This window comes from Orcinus orca, chromosome 16 (genome assembly GCF_937001465.1).
Source record: "Orcinus orca chromosome 16, mOrcOrc1.1, whole genome shotgun sequence".
Classification (NCBI taxonomy): Eukaryota; Metazoa; Chordata; class Mammalia; order Artiodactyla; family Delphinidae; genus Orcinus; species Orcinus orca.
The window spans coordinates 86,555,347-86,574,933 of NC_064574.1; the positions used below are offsets into that span (position 1 = coordinate 86,555,347).

General features: G+C 52.5%; 2 protein-coding genes across 12 annotated transcripts in view; one reads left to right on the forward strand and one right to left on the reverse strand.

The window, feature by feature from the left end:
* NUDT1 (nudix hydrolase 1) overlaps positions 1 to 19,587 on the reverse strand; it is a 154,636-nt gene that overhangs the window by 58,020 nt on the left and 77,029 nt on the right. The gene's annotated exons all lie outside the window — the stretch shown is intronic.
* Positions 1 to 19,587, forward strand: part of MAD1L1 (mitotic arrest deficient 1 like 1) — a 316,733-nt gene that overhangs the window by 45,056 nt on the left and 252,090 nt on the right. The window contains exon 1 of one of the 11 annotated variants that reach the window (XM_049699977.1): positions 16,571 to 16,775. The exons of 9 other annotated variants lie outside the window; for them this stretch is intronic. The gene's annotated coding sequence lies outside the window, so the exon portion shown is untranslated. Of the gene's footprint in view, positions 1 to 16,570; positions 16,776 to 19,587 lie in introns of those variants that run through there. One more of the 11 variants, XM_049699976.1, reaches the window with a different exon arrangement.

Here is a 19,587-nt window from a genome sequence, read left to right on the forward strand (position 1 = left end):
ATTACATACAGTGAAAGGAGCGACCTTAAGTTTTTTTCTTTTTTTTTTAAAATTTATTTATTTGATTTTATTTATTTGATTTTTGGCTGCGTTGGGTCTCCGTTGCTGCACGCAAGCTTTTCTCTGCTTGTGGTGAGCGGGGGCTACTCTTCGTTGTGGTGCGCAGGCTTCTCATTGTGGTGGCTTCTCTTGTTGGGAGCACGGGCTCTAGGCGCGCGGGCTTCAGTAGTTGTGGCGTGCGGGCTCAGTAGTTGTGGTTCGCGGGCTCTAGAGCACAGGCTCAATAGCTGTGGCGCATGGGCTTAGCTGCTCCGCGGCATGTGGGAATCTTCCCAGGCCGGACCAGGGCTCGAACCTGTGTCTCCTGCATTGGCAGGCGGATTCTTAACCACTGCACCACCAGGGAAGCCCCGACCTTAAGTTTTGAGGATGTGTCACCTTTTAGCTCCTCAGTGAAGTTTACAAAGCTTCCATAGCCTCAGAAATTTCCCTCTGTAACTTCCAATCAATTCCTACCCCCGGAGACAGCCACTGTTCCCATTTCTGTAACTGCAGATTAGTTCTGTCTGTTCTTCAGTGTGTTTATTGCTTAATAGCTGTCTTCTTCCTCCTGGGGCTGAGATGAGGTTGAGGCAGGAGAGGCTGGGACCTGCCTGGTACAGCAAGAGTGAGGCTCTGCTGCCAGCGCCTGTCTCGCTTCACCCTATTCCCCACCCTGCCTCTGCCCAACATCTTACTTTTGAGATCCAGACACGTTTTAGGGGTTTACCAGTAGTTCCTTCTTTTTTAGTGTTGGCAGTAGTCCGTTGTGTGAACATACCTTAGTTTGTGCAGCCATTCCCCTGTTTGTGGACATTTGGGTTGTTTCCAGTTGCTAGCTGTTATGAGTACAGCTGCTGTGGACATTCATGGCCAAATCTGTGTGTACCTGTGCTGTTACTTCTCTTGGGCCAGTACCCAGGAGCACATACAATATGCCAGAGTGTTTTCCAACGTGGCTGTATGATTTTACACTCCTACCCACATCATATGGGAGTTCCTGTGGCACTATAACGTCACCAAAATTTGATGGGCTGTTTAAAAAGAAGTTACGTGGTTATTCCAGTGGGTGTGAGTGAAGTGGTCTCTCCTGGTGACCATTTCCTGGTGACTCTGTTGTGCTCCTTTCCCTGTGCTCACTGGCTTGTGTGTTCTTTAGCCAAGTGTCTGTTCTAAGTCTTTTGCAACGTTTTGTTGCGTTTTTTGTTGTTGTTGATTTCTATGAGTTCTTTGTATATTCTGGATACAAGTCCTTTATCAAATGTATGTCTTGCCAATATTTTAACCTAGTCTATAGCTTGGCTTTTCATTTTCTTAACTATTAAAAAATTGTTTAAATATAATTCATATTGCATAACATTAACTGTCGTGAAGTGTATAATTGAATACTTCTAAGTATACCCCTAAGATCGTGCAACTTTCTGATTCCAGAACAGTTCATGACCCTCCCGCCCCCCGCAAGAAACCCTGTACCTGTTGGCAGACCCCCCATTCCCTGCAGCCCCCGGTCTGCCTTCTCTCAGCGCGGATCTGCCTGCTCTGGAGGTCTAGTTAAATGGAATCACACACGTGGAGCCCTTGTCACGGGCTTCTCTCACTTAGCATGATATTGTCACCGTTCATCCATGTTGTGGTGTGTCTGTGTGCCTCGTCCCTTTCTACAGGTGAATAATATTCTGTTAGATGGATATATTACATTCTGTTTATCCATTCAGCAGTTGATAGACATTTGGGTTGTTTACAGTGTTGGCGATTAAAAGTAATGCTGCCATAAACGTTTGTGTACGGGTTTTTGTGTGGGCATATGTTTGTTTTTGGTTCTCTTGGGAGCGGAATTCCTAGTGTGGAATTACTAGGTCATATGGTACTTTTTGAGGGATTGCCAAACTTTTCCATAGTGGCTGTGGCATTTTACGTTCCCACCAGCAGTGTGTGAGAGTTCCAGTTTCTTCACAGTCCTCACCAACACTTGTTTTTATCTGTCTTTTTGATTCCAGCTGACTTAGTCGGTGTGAAGTGGTACCTCACTGTGATGTAAATCTGTATTTCCTGTGGCTAAACTGAGTAGAACCCATGCCCATACAAAGATACGAACAGGACAGAATCACTCAGAAAAGTCACTAAACAAGTAGACAACCACAACTACAACTAGCAGCAACAGCAGTAAATCCTGGGGCGGGTAGAGATTCTGGTTTCCAGAGGTGCCACGTTGTATTATTTGAAGTGCCTGGTTTTCAAGAAAAATTACAGGGTGTGCAAAGGAACATAGTAAAACTCACATACAGGGAACAAAAGTAATCAATAGAAATAGCGAATATCAATAAAAAGAAATGATAAAAAGGAATGAAAAGGAAGCCCTTTTCCGTTGAAGAGCTTAGTAACTGAAGTAAAATGAGCTCAGCAGTGGAGGGAGCCGTCAGAGGGTGAATCGGCAACTTGAGGACGGCTCCCCTGAGGTCATCCAGCACGAGGAACAGAGGAGAGAGCGAGGAGAGACCACGAGGATGGGTGCTCTTGCCACGTGTATTCAACACAGTGCTGCAGGGTGTGCCCAGAGAGATACTGCCGGGAAAGGAAATAAAAGACCTCCGGACCTGGCAGGAAGGAGCAACACTCTCTCTGCAGGTGACATGGTTTCGCATGTAGGGAAACCTAATGGACACGCACACAGGTATTGGAGATGTCAGCGGAATTGCAGGATTCAAGATCAATGTGTGAAAGCCTTTGCGCTGGCTATGAACAATCTAATAACAGAGATGATCCACAGAGGGGTTTTGGTCCAATTTTTTGATTGCCTTTATGTCTTTGTTTGGGGTGCCACAGACACCGCCCAGTTTCCTCTTCAGTTCCATTATTCTCATTACAAAACCATCCCAGACCTTGCATACTGGGAACTTCTTATTATCAGTAATAAGTTAACCATAACCATTAAGTCTCAGTGGTGTTTCTTGATTTTGATGAAATCCATTTATCCCTTTTTTTCTTTTATGGTTAGTGGTTTTTGTGCTTGAAGGAGTCTTCTCCCATTTCATGGCTGCAAATGCATTTTCCTACGTTTTCTTCTAGAAGCTTTCTATTTTAATTTTTTGTGTACAGGTTTGTGACCCATGTCATGTGAAGTCTCAGGTTGGAGTCAAGGTTCATTTTCCCCTGCTTTTATCAAGTTTTAGTATATTTGGTAAAGCTACTCCTTTCCCTTTGAACAGCTTTGCTACTATTGTCAGATGAATTCGAGGTATATGTGGTGGTCTCTTTCTGGAGTGTTTTCTTTTGTTGATACATGTCTATCCTTAGCCAGTACTGTGCTTTCTTGACTGCTGTAGCTTTATAGTAGGTCTTGAATCGGGTACTGCAAGCCTTCTAACTTGTTCCTTTCTTAACATTGTAAGCTGTTAAAGGTACTCTTGCTTTTCTATATACATTTTATAAATAGATCAATATCTGCAAAAAACCCTGTTGTGATTTGTATTGATTTTTGTATTGAATTTATAGATCAGTTTGGAGAGAATTGACAACTTAATGACCTTTTCAATTCATGGTATACCTCTCTATTCCATTTTTGTAGTTTTAGTTTGTAGTAGTTTGTAGTTTTAAATATAGTAGTCTTGTAGGTTGTATTTATTTATCTAGTCATCTAGAGGTGTTAAGTCTTTTATTTAACTCAGTAATTAATGAAGGACTAGTAAGGTCTTACAGCTGGTCCAAAGGAGAATTCAAAGCACCATGTATTTATCATCAAAGAGGGACCACTGGAATCAATTTTAGGTGCCAAAGTGGGGAAGCTGTCAGTCTCCACAGGGCAAGCAGTGTTCCACAGGCTAGAACCTGTATTCTGTGTACACGAATCATTTGCATTACTGTCAGTTTTCTTCTACTTACCAACATGTAAAATAGCTTAAAGATGATGAGACAAGTAAGCTTAATGGGAAGCTAGATAGGACACCGTATCATCTTTTTCTGCCCATTTGAGGTTTTCACTTTGCCTTCTTCTTTTTGATTATAACAATCTCAGAGATTATTCTCGATCACAAAATAAGGCTGGTCTCAATAGGTCCGACCCGATTATTTATGTATGTACACTCGGAGTATTAGTATATCACATACACAGTCTTTTCCGCTTTGCAGAATCCTAGAGCCAGATGGTTGTGATCAGTTACAAACAATAACTTCTCTCTGGAAATTTACGTAAGGAATCTCAGATTGGACTTTCAGAAGCTTCTGTTATTTGCTCTCTGAAGGCCAGGAAAGCAAGCCCAACACAGTCTCTCCACCAGACTTTATCTGCCGTCCTGTACATTAGGGTGAATTCCTCTCTCCCGACACCCTCCACACATCCGCAGTCCTAGCCTTCCTGGAAGTGGCACTACCACCTGTGAGGCAGGAGCCCTGTAAGCCAGATACCAGGCTGCCTTCCTGGGGCTTTGCTGGCATTGGCTGCATAAGCACAGCCATTCTTTGACCATTAACCATGGTTTGCTGTGCTCTACTGACTGAGTTGTTCTCAAATAGGACACTCCAGCTAAGGCATTGGCTGTGCAACTTGTCCACTTCTATCCTCTTAAAGAGGTGGAGAGGTTTTTGTTGACCCTATGCAAATAACCATACTGCCATGGAAGGTAAGGAGACTCAGTCAGAGGTTGTGGATTCTGGGATGTCAGCGAGAGTCAATGTCATTTGAAAATGCTTCGTTTCATTTTTATCAGAACAGAGTTCACTAAACTGTTGTAGATTAGATAGCTTACAAAGACAAAGTAGTAACTTCCTAAAGTATACAGAAAATAGAACTTAGAACCAACATTCACAAGGAGCCATCCAGTAAAATGCCCCGTTTACTTCATTAGTTCTGTGTTATTCCTAACCCGTGAGACCTTGGGTTAACAAAAGTCTGAAACCACCCGCTTCTTGACTAGAAAGACCGAGGAGGCTGGGACTCCATGTCCCAGTGCACCTGAACAGCGTCTGAATGACGCCTGTCGGAGGCCTGTGCCCCGATCCGTGCACTGAGGGGCCAGTGGTTTGCGGTGCCTGCTGCTGTTCTCTTCTCGGAGCCTCTGTGACTGTCCTCCTCTGGGGAGATGCAGCCTCTGGTCTGTGGTTTATACATAGCTTCCAGGCAGGCCTCAGAGTAAAGCAGGACGATCCGTACGTGACAGACTTAACGGCTTTGGTTAATGTATTACTGATAATTTTGAAATGTGAGATGTCTTAGGAGGTTGTTATAAATAAGAATAATGAAAGTGATGCTGAAATTGGGTTGTTTCTGTGGCATCCAAAATAAAGATAAAAAGGCAATTAAAAAATTAGACAAAATATCTGTAAGGATAATGACTCAGCCTATTTTCAGAGAAGTCAGTGGATGTTAACATCTGATTCATCAAAGTGGATGAACGTTTTTACAGAGAAAACAGTCTTGGGATATGACACACAGTGATCGTGAGCCACAGTACTCCAGGGTTGCACCTCAGCTCTCAACTGGAGAGACTTGGTGAGTCTGGGAGGGAGCCTCACCATCTGTTTTTCTAAAACTCCGTGGGTGAGTGTGACATGCCCCCGCAGCTGAGAGCCCCTGGCCAAGGCGGTGCTGGATTCACACTGAAGAGGCAGCGCCGGGATGCATCAGCGCTTTACATAGTAGCTGAACTCATGACCGTGAGCACCGGGTCGTACTACTGGGTCACTGGGCCCAGCTCCCTTGTCAGCTGAGGTGGAAGCTGAGGGCGGGATGTGGAGGCGTCACTGGCCGCTTCTGAGGCAGGGCCTTCTGGAAGGTAGCCGTCAGCGAACGTTGGGGCCGGGTGTCGAGCCCCAGCCCTCTGGGCTGTGCGTCCTGGCAGCCTGACCCTCGTCACGAAGCTGGACGTTAGGGGAGGCGCCGAGAGCCCTGCCACTCCTCCCGCGGCAGCTCCCTGTGGGCGCGCCGGGCACACCAGTGCCTGAGGGGCCCCTGACGTGAAGAGCGGAGACCGGACGCCCTGGTGGGTGGAGGCACCGGAGAGCGAGTGCAGCCCGCGGGGATGAATCCGGGAGGAAGTCTCCACAGACATCCTCACCTGAGAGCAGGTGCTTTAATCCACCGTGAGAACAGGCTGCTGGAAGAGGAGCTTGCAGTGAACAAGAAGAGCTCTGGGAGAGTCAGATTAGGTGAGTGGGTATGGAAAACAAGTCAACGCTGGGGCTGGCAAGGTTGAGGAAATTTCCTAGGGAGAAGACAAAAGGACAAAAGGAACAAACAAGAACAGAATGAAATCAGGATCGGTCCATGCGGACCATACTCGAATAAGAGGATTTGCCAAGAGAACAGAAAAATGGAGGGAAGGAGATCCTAATGAAATAATTAAAAAATTTTTTCTAGAACTGAAGGTACTATGCTGTAGACTGAAAGTGCCCAGCCCGGTGGACGGAAGCATACCGTCGCTAAGGCATGTCACTGTGAAATTTCAGAACGTTAGCACGGAGACAGGTCCTGGCAGCTCTCAGAAGGATGAAAATAGGAGACGTGCAAATCGAGAATCCGAACAGCAGCATTGGAATCTCACGGAGAGCAGTGCTTTCCAGAGTTTGCAGGAAAATTTTCAACCTAAAATTTTATACCAGTCAAAACTAACAGTCCCGTGGGAGGGCGGACTCATGGTATTTTGATATTTGCACAGTTTCAAGAGAATGTGTCTTCCTCATATCTTTCTCCAGAAAGCTACTGGAGGATGCATTCTACTAAAAAAAGTGAAAGAGGAAGGATCTGGATATGGGGAAGAGGGCTGTTGGTGGCAGGAGGGAGTGACAGTTGTGCACCAGGGAGGCCCCGGGGGAGAAGGTGGGCTCTGGGAGAGTTCCATCTGAAGATGCGCTGACAGGCACCCGGGGGCGTCTGGGCGCCTCGAGAGGCTCGGATGCAGAGCTCCGGGTGGAGTTGGCTTTAAGCACGCTGCAGACTAGGCAGGGGAACAAAACTAGCCTTTGGATGAGCACAAGGCAGTGTGGGCAGTGGCGGGGGTCGTGGCCTCCCATGTGGCCTCCGTGTGGGTGGTGTTCACCATCATGGGAGGGAGCTGCGGGCCTGCTCTAGATGGACTTTGGGGCCAGTTGTCTTGGTGGCTGGAGCCGTGATGAGAGTGCTTGGCGGAGGTTGGGAGGGGTGGGGAGAAGGAAGGCACTGAATCCCCACCGTCTACCCTGGGAAGTCACGGTCATGCCCTCGCCGGAACAGATCAAGGCAAGTAGCAATGCAAACATGTTATCCAGAGAACTGGAGGTAGATTTCAAAGCAGTCGGGTCCAGTGAGTGGGAGTGTTTGCTTCTGGGCCGAAGAAGCTGGTGCAGGAGAGTATTTAGGGCAGAGGGCTGCTGATTCCCATGACAGGCCTTGTAGTGTGACTGTTTACACTTGGCGTAACTTGGATGAAAGTGCTTTACAAAAACAGGAGGGAAGAGGTTCCCCTGAGAATGTCGTGCCTGTCGGCAGGTGCTGCAGCTTCAGCCAGAGGCGTGTGTCCAAGCCCAGCTCCCGGGGGCGTCTGTGCCCGCACAGCACGGTGCTAACGGGGTGGCTGTGTGCAGCGCTGATTCCTCACCTCCCCCCGGTCCACAGCCGCCTGGGCAGTGCTCATGGGCCTCCAGACTGATCCGTGCAGCAGGCAAGGCTGGGGTGGGATTGTGGCTGACCAGGTGGGCTCTCACGCCTTTAGGCTTCAGTCCTGCTCCTTTCTTACTTCCCGCCCAAAGCCCTAGTCAGTGGCTGGCTGCAGGCCGCTCGCTGCCGCGCTGGGCATTTCCTGGAGATGGAGCTGACCGAGGTGGAGCAGTGCCTCAGCCACCTGCCTGTGGGGGTGGCCAGGTCCTCTCATTTTCCCCTGTACTGTTCGTGGCTCTTCCCCAAGGTGCTCTGGGGACACTTGGCCTCCAGCACCAAGACAGGGACTTCCCACTGATAGGCCCTGGGCTCTTTGCAGAGTCAGAGGGTCATGCGGGGACGAGAGAGACTGAGCGTCCACGTCTAGAGTCAGGTGGGGTTCTGCAGCGTCCTGGTGGTGTGGCCTTGGGCAGGTGGAGTCACCCCCCGAGCCTCCTTTTGCTCTTGTCGCAGGGTAGGGAGGTGGTGGTGGGTACCGTTGTCACCCCCACGTCACGAATGAGGACTGAGACGGGCAGAGGCGAACAGCTGTCGTGAGGACACACAGCTGCTGGGGGCTGCGACGGAATTTGAACGCAGGCGGCTTGGCGGCACGGCCCACGTGGTGCGGTGCCTGCCCGAGTCTCACTGAGCTCTGATTCGTAGCTATGAGTTTTCGTCTCGCAGTGCCATTGCCACGCTCTCAGTAACTTGGAGTGCCTGCCAGGCTGTGTGAGCTAAAGAGGGCAAGGCTGACAGGAGACCTAGCCCCGCGCCGTGCTGCTCAGCCAGCCATGCAAGGAGGCCCCGCGGCCTCGCGGCCTCCGTGTCTTGAGGAGGCGAGCGGATCCTGGGAACTGGTGGCCCCTGGGTTTGGCCATGCTGCACAAAGACAATAGTGCCGGGTCAGCGGGCCTGGGAGGGTCACCACGATCTGCCCCGGAGCCTTCTGCAGGCCTGCTGCGTCTGCCTCTGGATGGTCCTGTGTAGGGAGATGAGCAGAAGCCAGGCCTGGCCCGGGTGTCCTTGGATGCGGGGTGCGGGGACGCGACCATGCTCACTCAGGGCAGATGGAGCGGCACGTCCTTTCTGTGCCAGCCCTGCTTCCGGCCCTGAGCTCTGTGTGCCTGTGACCCACATCCTGTCACTCTGACAAGGAAAAGAACGAGGTTGCCCATGGGACTCCCGGCACCTGGAGAGAAGCAGATGAGGCTCTTCCGTCCCTCCCTCGTCATCCCTGGGCTGGCGGAGCTGACTGGAAGGTGGGATTGTCCTGGAGGAGCTTGGTGAGCAGTGGCCTCTCCGTGTCTGTTCTCTACTCAGAGGACAGCGGGGCCGTGAGGTGGGGAGAGAGAACCCTTCACAGCTGGGAAGTAGGACGACCCTCCTTAGCAGCCCCTAGAGACGTGGCTGTCCAGAGACGTGGTTTTCTTATCTGTGACGTGGCTGTAACATTACCCATCTGTCCACGCGGTTAGTGCTGCTTCGTTACCCCGAGACCTAAGTTCTAGTGATGTACTTAGGGATGTAGTGTTACGATTTTGGCCCCTAAAGATTCCTGGAACCCTGTACCTCAAGTACCTGTAGTTGGAGAGGGGCGGGAGGGGACCTTCCATGTCCTCTTGAAAAAATTACTTGTGCCTTTACCTACTTTTATACTGGAGTCCCACTGGCGTTTGAAGGAAGAGGTCCCTTGCAGGAAGAATTCTGTTTTTGTTTTGAAAAAGACTGGTTTGGTTCTCGGGGGCACCGTTGCCAGAAGCTTTCACTGTTGTGTGTGCTCTTTGTAACAGGTGCCGTCTCCACGCGGTAACTAGCTGTGAGTGGTGTCCTGAACTCTTGTCCACGTTGAGCTCGTGCGTTACGTCTTTTATGGGTCTGTGCGGGGGGTCTCACTTCCCCTTCCAGAGCCTGGAGAGGCAGGTGGGACTCTCTTACGAGGGGCTTAGAGAAGTGACCCGCAGCTGGGCCCGGATTTGGGCGACTCTGCCTGCAGTGCTCTCTGCAGTTGCCGACGGGACTCAGAGCTCTTCTGTAGGTCACCGGGCGCTTGGGATAAAGCTCCAGTGTCTTTGCGGGGTGTCTGCGCCGTGCGCCCCCATGCTCTTGGGCGCGTGCTTTGGCCCTGACTCCATGGAACGTGGTATGTCTTTCATGGTTCTCAGTTAGGAACCTGGTTGGAGCCCTGTGTGGCCTCAGGCACGTTGTGAAGTAGGGTGATGGCCGTCCTGGCCTCGGAGCCCCTGCTGGCTCGCTGCGCGGCGAGCGGCCCAGCTGCCGCTGCTGAATGCTGGGATTCTCGCCATTTTCTCCCCCTTCTCTTTTCTACCCGTTCTTTTACTGGAGCCATGGAGGGTAGCACCAGGGAGAATGGGGCCCCTTTGAGGCAGCGTTAAATCCTGCCTGTGTTGGCAAGTCGCGTGGATTCCAGCTGAGACCTCAGAATTGTTGAGAGAAGGAAGCTGTTCGGCCTGTCACAGCCGTGAGCAGCTGTCTCGGCTCCCCAGCTTGGGAGACGGCACCCCGTCTCCCCGGTCGCCAGCCGGTCACGCGGTTCTCCTCCCCGGCCCCGTCTCTGGGCGTCTCTCGGGTCCCTCGTACTGGCCGGTCCTCCCTGCTGTCACACTGTGTCAGAACCGGGCTTGTCTGCGGCTGCCTTCCTGCTCCTGTCTCTGCTCCTGCCTCTTCCAGCCCTCCTTCACGCCAGCATTCGGAACGCTTGCTCTGAAACGAGGCTCTGTATGTGGACCTGCCTGTTGGCCCTCGTTTCCTGGTGTGGCTGATGAGGTGTCCCTTGACCTCACCCAGCCCCTCTCGGAGCTCTCGCCCAGTGTGCTGCTCAGTGCTTCTGTGCCGTCTCTCCCTTCCGTGGTGCTTCGTGTGCTGTCCCCTTGGTGTCAGCGACCTGGCTCTGCACGCAAGCCACACCATCACTTAGTGGCCGCAGACAGTGCTGGATAACTGTGCACGTTCTGTAGGTGGCCAGGGGCTATCAGGCGGCTGTAGTCAGATGCGGCTGAGATGAGGCGTCCAGGTTGGCTTTATTCCCTGGGTGACACCTTCAGGGACACGCGGGAGGCTGGCTGCCCTCTCCTTGCTGTGGCCTCTCCACGTGGCTGGAGCTCGCTGCTTCACGTGGCTGCCGGATCCCATAAGGAGAACCCTGAGGTGTGCAGTGGTCTTCGAGCCTGTGCCTGTGTCCCCCGTTGCCGGAGCCATGGCCCGAGTATGGCCCAGGGCTGGCGTGGCTGGCGAGGGAGGCCTCGCCTCTCTTCTTAGAGACCCCGTGCACCACCGGGTCTCGACTGAGCAGCCCCTCCCCTCTGCACCGGGTCACCTCCCTCCGCCGTAAGCACCGGCCCGTCACCACGCTTGGACCAGCGCTGCTGGTCTGGGGTCTTGCAGCCTGGTGTGGGCGTGGCCCCATCTCCTGGCTGCTGGAGGCTGCAGCGCCCAGCCTTGCCCAGCCTGTGGTGAGCGCGGGGCGAGCTGGGAGCAGGAGGCGCCCGTTGCTGGGCCCCGTTACCTCCTGCGGCCTCGTGCTCTTGGCCTGCTGGGTCCCGTTAACAGCAATTTATGCTCCCAAATGTTTTTCTTGATAACAGAGGTGGAGCCAGGTGTCTGTAGAGCTTTGTTCTTAATTTTACTTCACAAGGAACGCTCTCTACAAGCTAGTAACATACAGATAAAAAAGGAGGAATCAGTTCCTCACAATCCCCCCTCGGAGAGGTAGTCGCTGCTGGGAGATCCCTGTCTTGATTTTCATTGTCTGCATATGGACTTTAAAAGATGACTCTGTGCGTGTGGGTGTGTAGCCTTCCCCTTGGTGGCCACTCTTCTAGGCACTTGCGTGGCGCCCTTTGTAAAGGCCACCTGGGGGGCCATCCCGCGGGTGTGCTGTCCTCATCGCCCTAGTGCTGAGGTGTTCAGGCTGTTCCTAGTTCTTACGGTTGTTGGCATAGCATAAACATTTGGGACCCCTCTCTTTTCAAAGCAGATCGACAAACAGGACCATGTCTTTCTCCACCTAAGGCCCCAGCTGCACATTATCACACTTGGGGGGAAACCCTGAGTCTTTCCTATGCCTCGGGGGGCCACACGCCCTGGCGTCTGCTGCCCCCTCCCCTCGCCCCCTGGCTTACGGTCTGCCTTGACTTTTCAAGAGCTCCCCTCGTGTGTTTGGGCCTCAGGGACCCCCTGCTCGGAAGCTGCGCCTCGCGGGGCTGTTCTCCCACCCTGTGCACATTGCAGGAGACAGGTTCTTAGGGGACTTTGCTTTGGAAACAGAATCCGGGAATCAGGACGAGCGCTCCTGTTCGCTTAGTCCGTTCCTCTCAAGGGTGGAGAAGCGAAGTTCAGCAAGGCGCAGTAGCCTGCCCAGCCAGCCGCAGGCCCTCCTTGGGGACCTGTGGCTTTCCCAAGGTTCTGACACCTTTCTCTGGCAGGTTTGGAGAGCGTCTCACTGGTGAGGACTCCCGTCTCTGGGTGTCTGGCTCCCCACAGCCCTTTGTTCCTACGTTGTGTCCCTAGAAGCCAGCTGGCTTGGTTTTCAGTTCCCTGCTCTTTGCTCTGCGGTCTGCTGCCTCTGCTGAGTAGAAAGCCTTATAGGTCAGCTGCTGGGTCAACCTTGAGGCTCACGGCTGAGAGTGGGTGTCAGGAGCAGGACCCAGCATCTCCGAGGGTGCAGGACGGGACTTGATTTCCCCTTTGGCTCATGCGCCCACGTCCACAGTCTATGGCCCAGGGTGGGACACACCTGCCTTTGCCTCCTTGTTTACCTTCCACCTGTGGCCCTGGGGTGCCACCTGCCCACCTCGGGGTTGTTTCACGTTCTGAGCTCACGTGGGCCTTTCCTGTGTCACCTTGGCTGTGTGAGCTGCTCTTGCTTCCTCTTTGGCCAGTTCTGGCTCATCCCCCGCAGCGGTTCTCGTGGGTAGCAGCTCTGCCCGAGGGTGCTCCGCGAGGGGCCCCTTTCTTTTGGAGGCCCTCGTCACAGGGCTTGATGATGGACGTGGACTCTGGCAGAAGGCCCCGCCGCTCCCGCCAGGCCTGGTTCTGCTCGGTCCTGTCTCCCGGCTCAGCGGCTTTGCTCTCGGGTGTGGTGTGGACGTGCCGCGTCGTGCCTCGGGCCGGCAGTGCCCTCTCTCCTGGAGGCCGGCCTGCTTGTGGTATCCTAAGCCCTCCGCTTGCCACCCCTTTTCTGAGCTCCTGGCTGAAGTTGTGTTGGGAGCTATCACCCAGCCTTCTTCTTCGGTGTTTAAAGCATTCAAAAGATCAACTTTCCCAGAGTGAGGGACAGGGAGAGAAAACTATGGCATCTGTTTGAAAGGCTCTGAGAGCTTTTTAAAACTCAGACAGTTCAAAGAGCGCCTCTTGTTAATCAGAGGAATATTCTAGCATCCCTGGGGTGGTCACACTGGCTTAATTGGAACCCAGGCTGCTTTGAAGTCCTTTTAATCCTGCCTGAGCTGGGAGGAAGAGTTCGAACGCAGCCACTGTAAATGTGAAATTTCTTCATTTTATTTACGTGTGTCTGGGGACCCATGTAATTCGTTCCCCTGAAGCAGTTCAGCTGAGCTGCTGCTCATGGACGGCCAGGTCAGACCTGGACTTGACTGTGCTGGGGCGGGAGGCCAGTGGCCGCTGCCGCCTGAGCCAGGGGACGGCTGGGTGGCTGGCGCTGCCGACCGCGGCCCGGACCTTGCTTGTGTCTGTGGCTGTCCTTCTGGAGATGCCGCGGGCGAGGGAGCTGGTGGTTGTGTCGAAGTCCCTGAAGGGTGACTCGTGAGCCCGTTCTGACAGAGGCCAGTACGGTGTGGCCTCCTCGACCCCCTCTTCCGCAGAGGGATGCACAGCTCTCCAGCCACAGACCAGAGGCTGAACCGTCACGGGCTTGTCTTTATCGTGTGTGTCAGCCTCACGAGCCATGGCCCTGCAGGTCCTAGCCCGGCCGCACAGGGTGTGCAGCGGCCTGGCCCGTACTGTCCTTCCCTCCTCAGGCTGGGGTGCCCAGCCAGGCTCTCGGTTCCTCCCTTTCCTCCCTTTCTCCCTCCCCGCGAGCGGTTTTATGGACTCTGACTGTCATTAAACAGGTGTGCTGTTTTCATTTTGTATTACCTGGAAATCGATAGGTACCACCTGTCAATGACAGATGATTGGTAAAGTTCTGGGTGGGGTCAGGGTGTTGGGCCTTGTCCCGGAGGGCTCTACCGCCAGCAGAGACGAGAGCCACCACAGGGGTCCTGTGGGCTTCCCAGGTGACTGCCAATGCCCTCCCGCTGCGGCTCTGCAGGTGTCCCTGTTTCGTAGTCCAGGGAGGAGGCGGAGCTGGGCTTGGCCTTGACCCGGGACCCCAGTGCAGTGGCTGCTCTCTTCGCGCTCTGATCCCTTCCTGTTAACCGGCACTTTTGGAGCCGTGCCTGCAGGTGTTCAGAATCTCATGTCTGCCCTGGAATGAGGCTGGGGTAGATGAATGTTCTCACGATATGCCACGTATTTATACAGAAATCTATGGTGGCAGTAAGTGAATCAGAGGTGGGAATGTTAATTTATGTAAATCTTCTTCTTAGTGAGTTCATGCTGGTAGCTAGTAACTGCCACGTAGCTTTCTAATTGGGCACACATATAATTTTGGTTATGTGTTCTATAATATTGTCTGTAATCATAATAGTATAATGCTCTTCCAGAACAAGTCCTTTATATGCAGTGTTTTCTTGACAGCCCCACGTGGTGGGTACTATTATATTCATCTTCCTGAGGAGGGAACGGAAGTTCGGAGAGGCTAATGATGGTCAGAGGTCGCATAACTAGTAATGATGGTCAGAGGTCGCATAACTAGCAGTGATGGAGTTGGGATCTGAGGTGGTAACTGCTTGCTGCCGCCTCTGTGCTGCTGGTAGTTCGTGGAGTCTGCTTTTGGCACCCGTCACCCGTCTACGTGTCGTGTCGGAAGGTGGAGAAGCAGCTCTTTGAAGAGCTGTGCACCTGATTGCCTCTCTGGATTGGCCAGAACCCCTCATTCTTTCTCTGAAACGTCCTGATGGATTTCCACAGCACAGCAGATGCTTGGGACGTAGGCTAAAAATTTGTTTTAAACATTTTGAAATGCATTATCCATGTCCATCACCATAAGGAGGATGTCTTTAAAGAGTAGATACAGCCCCCTCTGTACCCAGCCTCAGGTTAAGAACAATTCCTTTGAAAACTCGCAGACCTCCATCCCATCCCTCCTCCCGCCTCCCCAAACCAAGCCCCTGCGTTTTGTGTTAATCGTGGCAGGATGCGCCACCAGTTGTAGCGCTTCCTCGCTCGGGCCGCCCCCAGGAGGTGGTGCTGGTCCGTCTGCGATGAGCCTGTTTCTCTGCCAGTTGCACATGTTATTGTAATCACATGATTGAATTAAATACTCTAGAGTCTGGTGAAAGATGTGTGAAGAAAGCAGGTTTCTGTGAAAACAAAGTTGAATGCTTTGGAAAGTCTCAAAGGAGAGTTGCTAAAAAGAAGCTGTTGAATAAAGTGAATTGACTAAAAAAGATCAGGAGAAAAGCTGCAAACTTTAGGAAGATGGCAGGTGTCCATTTTAAAGAAACAAAGCTAAAATCATGGATTGTGATTTGTGGTTTATGCAGAATATATAAGATGAAACTCATTTTAGTGGACCCATATTTGGAGACGTTTGCAGCTTCTGGAATGGTTGTGTGTTTGTAATAGTTGAAGTTAAAGTGTTTGAGGTACGTGTTGATTACCTGCTTCAGCCACAGCTTTTGGGGTCAGTGACCAGTCTTGATTATTCCAGATAGGAAGCTTTTATTAATATATTTTTGCCCCACTTATAATGCAAACTATTCTTATTGTTATACTTAGCTAAACAACACTTAGAAATTATATGTGATTGTTTCATTGTAAGTGATTATAATTAGTTTTTAATGCCTTAATTCATCATGGAATAATTGTTTTCTTTTTAGAAAAATTTTGTGTCGTATCTGATTCTGCCGTGTAAGTTTATAACACTAAGTTTTAAAAAACAATTTTCCCGATAGGTATTTTATTTCCTTGGTATAAGTATACCTTTTAAAAAGGTATGTGGTGATATATCTCCTGTTGCACTTTTGTTCTCTCCAACAGGAGGCAGCTGGCAAAGTGGGCTCATGTTCTGCTTCTCGTATTTTTATTTAGCAGTCCCATATTAATATAAAAAGATTCTTCGTCCTTTTCTCTTTATATTAAACATTCCATTGTATGGATGGACTGTAGTTTATTTAACCAGTAATGCAAACTTCTGATCCAGTGGTCTGAGTTCAAACTCTGGTAGAATTTAGTTGGATAGTTATTGTTCTGGAAAGGTATCATGATTTTTCATTCATTCAGCTCATACTTATTGAAGGCCAGGCATTATTCGAGGTTCACAGCTGGTGAAAAGAGAGAATGAAATAAAAAACAGCACCTTGCTTCTACGGAGCTTGCATTCTAGTTGAAGCAGAAAGATGACAAGTGGGTCAATAGGTAAAATACGTAGCACCTAAGGTGGTGATATTTTCTCTGAAGGAAAACAGTGCAGGGGGGAGTGAGGGTGGGAGAGGAAGTTTACGGTTTACAGGTTGAAATAGGGTGGTTGGGGCCGACCCAAAATGAGCTCGGTAACATTTGGGCATTTGGGCAAAGACCCGAAGGAGTTGATGAGGGAGCGTGCCACGTAGGTCCCTAGGGGAGGAGTCTTCCAGAAGTGGGACATGCAAAGGCCCTGGGGTGGGAGTGTGGCTCCAGTCCAGTGGGTCTGAGAGGCAGCTGTGGTCGGTCCACCTTAGGCCTCACAGGCTCCGGTGGGGACTTGGGCTTTTACTTAGCATTGGGGTGGGGATGCGCTGGAGTTTTGACAAAAGAGGCACGTGATCTAGCTTACATTTTGAAGTAACCATTGTGGTGGTTGTGTTGCAAGCAGCAGTTAAAGGGTGAGTACGAAACCAAGGGTGATTACGCTGCCACGGGGCTGACTTGGGGGAGGTGGGGCCCTGGGTCACGCGGTGGCAGAGCTGGTACGAGTGGTTGGATTTGGGTGTGTTCTGAAGGTAGATCTGACAGGATCTGCCGACCGATTAGAAGCGGGGTGTGGAGGAAGTGTCGGGGATTACAAGTTTGGCCTGGGTAACAGGCAGGATGGCGGTTCCACCTCCCGAGGAACAGGGTTGGCGGGGGAAGGTCAGGAGTGTGGTTGGGCTGGGCTGAGCCTGGAGGCTCCTCGGGCCGCAGGCGGTGTGGAGGGGGCAGGTGGGCACCCTTGGCCGTGGTCGAAGCCAGGGAGTCTCCCGACTGTGCGCCGGTGCTGCCGGCGCGGGGGCTGGGGAGCGAGGAGAAGAAGGCAGTAGCCTGGGCGTGGGGTCCAGAGGGTGCAGAGTACGGGCATGGGGTTAATCTCAGAGGCTGTGCCCACGGCCGTGGGGGGGCAGAGGGGACCGGGGTGGCCCTTGTAATCAGGAAGGCCCGTGGATGTGCAGTGACCTGGAGAACCACATGCCTTTTGGTACCTCTCTTCCCGTCAGGCAGGCGGTGGGGCTGGTGGGCAGAGGGACCTTGTCTCAACGTGGAAACCACCATTGGTCACAGGGGAGGGCTGTGACCTGATGAGGGTCCCCGGTGCTGGGTGCACCGTGTGGGCCTTCGGACGTGTGCCCGAGACGGCGTCTGTTACTGGCCACCTCTCCGTGGGGAAAGAGTGACTTGTTCTCTGTGCACCTGGGAGATGGGCAGCTTTAGAAGATGTACGATGGCCGCCGTCCACCATGCATCCAGGGTGTCGTGGGCTGGCCCCAGGCTCGGGTGCTGAGAGGGACTGATGCCCTTTTTGTCCCCTGAAGGTTGGGTGCTTGTGGCCTCAGGACCAGTTAGTGGTCACAGCCTTCCTTTCTCTGTAGCGTCTGATGCCAGCTCGCGGCCTCAGGATTGGGTGCTGCTTCTCCCGGTCCTGGGGTGCGGACCGGGCTTTGCCAGTCGTTGGTGACGTGAATCCTTCCCGACCTCCCCACATGACCGTGTCACGTTTTCATAAAACCCTGGCTTAACAGGACATTCTGTGCCTCTGTGACTTTTCAGTCGTGAACGCTTACCCTCCGTTTGGGCTTTAGCACCAAGTTTTGCTGTGTAATGTTTCCTACTTGCAGTTCTGCATAGTTTCTGCAGAAACAAACCTGCGAGGGAGTCCACCTCACTTGGGAGTATCCCCCCGCCCCCACCCCGACGTAGGGCCCTCTGACGGAAGCCCACCCTCTGGGCTGTGGCCCTTTGCACTGTGGGCTTCTCTTGTGGAAAACAGCGCCCTCGAAGAGAGCTTGAGGTTTCTTGCCTGTTACTTAGTTTTGTGGTTGTTGCTGTTTGATTCAGCTTAGAGATTGGCATCCTCTGGATCGCGTGTCTTTCGGACCCACTGAAATGGCGCTTTGAGCTTCAGCAAGAGATCTGGCATCTGCTGTTAGGAGCCTCAGAATAGCTGCCGCTGGGGCTGGAATGCCTCTGCCTCGAAACTAGACCACTGGGCTCAACTCCCTGGGCCTCCTGTTTGGCTCGCAGCTGAGTTTGAGTCAGAATTCAGCTGCAGGTTGAACAAAGCCTTTTCCTCCTCTGAAGCCCACCAGTTAGGGTTAAAAGGCTTTGCAGCTGAAGCCAGAGTTTTAAACAGCAGATGTCACAGCTTGGGCTGCAGTTGGGACTGTCACTCTCCTGTCATCTCTGAGTTGGAGGAGCCTGAGGCCCTGTGAGGGCTGCCACTGTTTAGTTGGTGAAGGGTGGGGAGGATGGGTCTTCCTGGCGGATGCGCCTCTGCCGATTTGGGCTGTGGCGACACCTGGCCCGACTCCTGCTGGATACAAGCGTGTAGCTAATCCCCAGAGCACACTCGGGAAACGTCTCCGAGTAGGTCTAGCCGCACAGCAGGTCAGGAGGTTCTGAGAAATGAGCACTCTTCCTGCCAGTTGGAGGTGCTCTGGCCTCTGGCCTTTGATTTGATGTGTGGTGAAGGCTGCAATTGTTTAATAATCCTTCATGATTCAACAGCCCTTCAAGAACTTCCCTCCGTCCGCACTTGGAGCTCGTGACGGGTGGGTGGTAGTGGGGCCACGGCTCTCTGTTTCCACGGAATGAGGTCCCGATTCCTGAATCCCAGGGCTTCTCAGGTTCGCCCGTCTGCCTGTGTCCCCAGCGCCCTGGGCTCGTGCTGTGCTTCTCCAGTGGCCTTTCCGCATAGGGAGCATGCTGTGTGTGTGGTTTTTTCCCTAGTCTGTATTTGTACTTAGGCGTGTAGTATATAAATTCTCATCAAAAGAAATTCAGACGGTGCACATGATCGCCACCGCCAGTCTCAGCCCTGACTGGAGGTGTCAATTTGGGGTGAATCTTTCTAGGTTATGTTCTGTAAATATGCACACATATGGGTGCCTTTCTCTAGAAATAAGTGTAGGTGCGGTTTTGTACCTGAGGTCTTTCCCTGAGTGCCTCTGGGGGCTGCCTTACTCGCAGGCTCCTCCAGGACGGGGAGAGTATGCTTCTGGAGAAGGGGGTCTGGGCGCTCGTCCTGCGTGCAGTGCTGGCCAGGGGGTCACTAGGCTCTGAGCAAATGAATGCCCTCCCCATGGCCCAGAAATCAGTGTTGCCCGTCCTACCCATCCCCTTCCTGCCCTCCCCCCATCCCCTGCTCCTGTCTTGCCCCCTCCTGCCCCCCCATCCCCTGCTCCTGCCCTCCCCACTCCTGCCCAGTGTGTGGTCCTTACGGAGCATGCTGTTCCTCTTCCTTCCTGTGCTCAGCTGTCAGCCTCGCAGAGCTTGGAGAGCGAGCGTGGAGGGATGCACAAGCAGTTACAATACACCGCACACGTCTGCCTCATTCTCCGCCTGGGTCGGGGCTCAGGGGCAAGAGGCCTGGGCCTCGGGAATGGCGTGCAGCCCCTCAGCCCCCA